Consider the following 5,296-nt stretch of genomic DNA (forward strand, 5'->3'; position numbering starts at 1 on the left):
GAGCTACGGTAGACTGTTATTATCTGTCACTGGGTCTATTCATTTGTCATCTGTCAGTCGTTCATCATCCAGAAATGTATAAAGTACGTGCGACGAAGACAAATACTCATACAGTATAAAGAGAAGCTGACAGAGGCAAAGTGGCCATATATTTTGAAATTGAAGTTAGTTAATGATATCAATCCTTACAAATTAGGAAGCCTTGACAGCTTGTCACCTATTATGGTCCACTGATGTGTTTTGGCATTAGTGAACCCTATCAGCGGTTTCAAAAATGTGTTAATCTTTGGAGGCTGATGTCCAGTTTACAAACAGGTAGTTAAATGACATTAAGATCTACAAGCAGATACCAAACTACACAATCATACCGGACAAAGACTAATAGCTAGCCCATGTTATGCTAACGGAATACCTAAGAAAACATTTGTTATATCTGTATACTCTATCGGTATCTTGTAAAGTGTACACATAATGTTAGCCTACATTTTTGTCTGACTGTTACTAATATATTCTACAATTCGCTTTTGAATCGGCTTTATTCACTGTGCAGTGTTTTGTGTTCTTTTTACACTTGCAGTAAACAGCCAGTGGACGGCACTCTTAACCATTATCCTCCAAAAATGGTGTCCGGTGACATCACATTCCTATTCCCTATCAAGTTAAACTTGGATGGTGAACCTGGTAAATATATTATACTTTACTATTTACCAGATAACATTAGCATATTAGCATTTACCTCAAACAAACCTCTGTGCCTGAGTAGGCCTACAGCTTCACAGAGTCGCTAGCATTGCTGTGTCTTGTTTAAATGATTCACAATCAAATGTGTTTTTAGAATTATTTGATCCCAAAAAATCTATTAATATATTGAATTATATTACCTCATTATCTGTAGAATTTATGTATTTTACAAATCAATTGCATTCACTTTATTTTCTTGCCTTTTCATAACAAATCAATAAGGCTCGAAGCACTGAATTCAATAAATCTGCTTTCTGCCTCCCGGCATTGTTAAGGACTTCTATTTGTGTACATGATGTACTTCTAACCGGTGTGTTCCATGCAAATTAATTTAAATTGCAAATTAGTTTGACATGAAATATGCAATATGCTTCTCTGCCACAGTTCAGCAGCACATGGTATGTACGAAACAAACAACATGCCTGCAGGGTTCAGATCATCTTTCCTTTCAATCTCCTCCTCTCTGATCATGATTTCCCTTGTAAACAACAATAGCAGTAACGTTTCCACACAGCCGTGATGCGTTCAGTTACATAAAAGTTGTCAATCAACGTCAGAGAGGGGACTTATTGTCCTTACCTAATTTCCTTGTCGTTATTGTTTATAGCTCCACTTGACTAAAAGACAGTGACAACAAAGAAACAATAACATTTATTTATTGATTCATAGGTTTATACATTCATGATATAATAGCGATATATTATTATTGGCAAAGGATACTATAAATCCAATTGCATTTTCTATACATAAATACAAAATCTGAGGTAGGGCCTCAAAGATTGATGACATTGAAAATAAATAAATGCATTTCACATATATGATATATATTTTCCTTTTTTTTGTTTTTTTTACATCTCACACCAATTTTTAAACATATTTATTATATATCTACTCTCTATTTTCAAATCAAAAGGATGTTGTGGGCTGTTGGAGGCACATATCTATATCCATAGGCAGCAGTACCTCACATAGAACACACATAAATTATATGACATTACTCAGTAATTAGAAATTTAACCTATGCATTTCATAGGTCGGACAATAAAGTGCCAAAAAGACACAACAGACATAACAATAGGAATACTGTGTACCATATGAGACAGACGATAAGCTATTCTGTGGTGTATTTTTGAAAATACATACAATATTCTACCGTTAGAGGACATCTATAAGGCCAATGGTTCCCTGAAGATGTTTTGTAACGTATTGGCAAACATCGAGGAACACTACATGGGGATATGAATGGCAGTATCTCAACCTCCTATACGCAGATGACAACAATCCTTTTTTCCTTACAAAAAAGTTTGTTTTCTGTTTTCACTACAACCTTAAATAAAGTATTCTTTCTTGGTTACCTTCACTGCCAAAGTTGACTTGCAGGCAAAGTAAATTGACAGTTATTTTTCATATATTTTTTTCTTCTTCCTCCTCTATAAGAAGGGACAACCCTCTTGTGTCTTAACGTTATGAGAGAACAAAAAGCTCCCTAACGTAAACATGCACGGACTTATACTATTGAGAGAGAAAGGAGGAGGATTACTATACATGGACATTGGTTACAGCAACACAAACTGCACATGCAAGCTCTTCAGTGTTATATTTTATGAAGAAATGTGGTTTAACTGAGCTCTAAGCTGTTTTTTTTGGAGCCCAGTTGAAATTGAAACACAGGGACACAAAACACAGAATTATAGCTATTTAGCTGTGGCCCTAAAGGAAATCATTAACTCTATCTCAGGGCATAAAGGGCTTTTATCATTCAAAGAGCATACTGTCCACTACATCCAACACAATTTAAATGCAGTCTGCTCCTTTCAGCCCCTGCTCTCAAGTTAATGGTTGCCATAGGGTTGATTTTTTTTTAGAGCATATCAGAGTTAACAGTTTTTTCCCAACTCAAGTCCACAATTGGTGGCTTAAAAATCCTCATGTCCACCAGAAAGAGACAGAGGAGCATCAGGCCGAGGCATCCAAGCAAAAGAATCCTGTAAATCTCCTCTGGTTCTTTCAGCGATCTACTCTGAGACTGACCATAGCAAACATCTGGATTGACAGTTAGTGGAGTTCAGTAAAAACTAATACAGTAGACACACACGCGCAAGCATACACAGACATACATTATTATCAATTTGAACAAATAGAGCTAAACGCACTAACAAAAGCAACACTGTGGAGCAAGCGAACTATTCAAACAACAGGGCTTTTGTGCTCTTTAATTGATTATGCTTTGTTTACAACCTCTTAAATCATACCTGTGCTATTTTCATGTCAACATCATGAAAAGACATGGCTTAGAGAAATGGTTAAGGAGACCCTTAAACACTCTGAGCAGCTGTAATTGCACCTATACCTGCAATTTTCCATTTAAACCACTCAACAAGTAAATGCCTGCAGTGTTAAAAGCATAATAAAGCAAATCAGGACTTTGTGTCAACATGAACTGCTATCCAACTGGTCAAAGTGTGGAAAGGACTAATTGCTTCTGAGTGGCTACATGGTGTTACTGTGTAGGTAATTGGTTGTCAGCCTCACAAAGTAAGAGTTGGCTGCCTGTCATGTCACATTTAAAGAGACTGCAAGCCAGTTGGATGCCCGCTGGGCTGCACCGGGCTGTTCCTTCAGGCTGCTGTGGTTTTTACATCTGGAGATGGCTTTTACGTCCCTGCAGAAACACTATTACAGTCGCTCATTTGTGCTGATGATGTCTTGACAGCACGCCTTAAAGGGACAAACGTTCCAAACAACCTGGCCTCAGGCGTATAAATAGCACAACATTTTAAGGACATTCCGCGTGTCCAGATAACACATTTTAGGCTTTTTGCGTGTCATTTCACGCCATGTTGTCGCGGTAATGTTTAGGCAACAAAACCAATTAGTTAGGTTTAGGAAAAACATCATGGTTGGGCTTAAAATAAGTATGTAAACAACGTAACATACACAAACGTAACTTCAAAATAACTCAACAACACTTTGGGACACGAACACCGATCTCCTGGTTTAAAGTCCTGTGTTTGGTGGTTTTATGCTACGTCACTAGCTCTGAGCGTAGCATATTCACACATATGCGTTTAGATTGCAGTCAGTACAGACTACACGGTGTACACGTGACACGCCAAAAGCAACAAAAGGCATTGTTATTGCACGCGGAATGACTTTCAAATTACCGTGTCATTCATAGGCCATTTGGTGAGACCAGGCTGGTTCTAAATTACCGTAATTTGACTGATTCGGATGGACCACGGTGTCAGAAAGGTGACTTGGAAAAGTCTCTGAAAAGCTTTAATTATCTGCATATGTAATAAAGCTGGCTCTCAAGTGCCAATTAAACATCAAGTTGATTACAAAGCGTTCAAAATGAAATTTTCCTTGCAAGAGACTTGATTTAGTACTGCACACAGTTTGTCGAAACAGTCCAGTCGCTCGTATGTTCCTGTTAATCATCGCAAGGCGCGTTTGAGCAACAGCAAGCAAAAAAGCGAAGTGGGGCTGTCACGTCAGGAAGTGTAGTATTTTGATTCTGATCCTTTGCAGCACACAAGCACTTCCACACTGCTTTCCAGTACAGTTTAGGACATTAGGATGGCTCTACTCTCTGTTTTCCTATGCACTGAATGCTACTATTCCTGCGTCTACCGGAGTAGTCCGGTGGAATCGAGTATATACCTGAGACCCTGTTTTTCACGAGGACACACAGAGAAGCAAGAGGCATAGTCTGAAATGGCGAGAGGTCTCCGAGGTCTACCACAAACAACAAGAGACAAAGTACACTTCCAGGGAAGAAGGAGGCCATTTTCTAGTCTAATCTTCATCTACTCACACATAGCAGCTGCTCCTAACATTGTGAGGACGCGACAACACACACACACACTTACTACTTGATTTTTTTTAAGAAGTGTACACTTTGTACAAGATATTATACAGCTAGCAAGAGAAACATGGGGTTCAGAGAGACATGAACACGCACACTCACACTCTCAATCTCTGTCTTGCTAGCTCTCTCCTCTGATGGAGGCTGTACATATATGACTTTATACGTATGTATATATATATATTTATATATTTTATACTCTACTGATGTGATGCACATTGTAAAGATGGTTTTCACAGATGGATTGACAAGCTCACAACACATACAGAGATAAATACGCCGTCTAAAATATATCCACTACCGGGTTAAATGGCCACGTTACTAAAGGAAGGATAGACGACTCTAGTGGTTTCCTACGTTGGGAATGTGTCCTTTACATTCTAGGATATACTAATAGAGGAGAATACGAGGGAGGAATTACGACTTAATAAAAGACAAAGAGAGAGCGTATCACAAATGGTTCCCTCGGATTCAGATGAGAAAAAATAAACCAAGCTTCTATCCACACTGCAGATGTCATCCGGGCCAAAGTGTATCTCCTTAAAAGTGGTAATCGAGATGCGTTCGCATACTCTCCTGGACGTAGGAGGCACAAATTGCAGATCTTGTAATCTATTTGTTGCCAAAGCAAGAAGCGACTGAGCAGTAGCTAGTGTGAATATACATATATACTGCTGGATAGGAACA

Source organism: Sebastes umbrosus, chromosome 2 (assembly GCF_015220745.1).
Source record: "Sebastes umbrosus isolate fSebUmb1 chromosome 2, fSebUmb1.pri, whole genome shotgun sequence".
Classification (NCBI taxonomy): Eukaryota; Metazoa; Chordata; class Actinopteri; order Perciformes; family Sebastidae; genus Sebastes; species Sebastes umbrosus.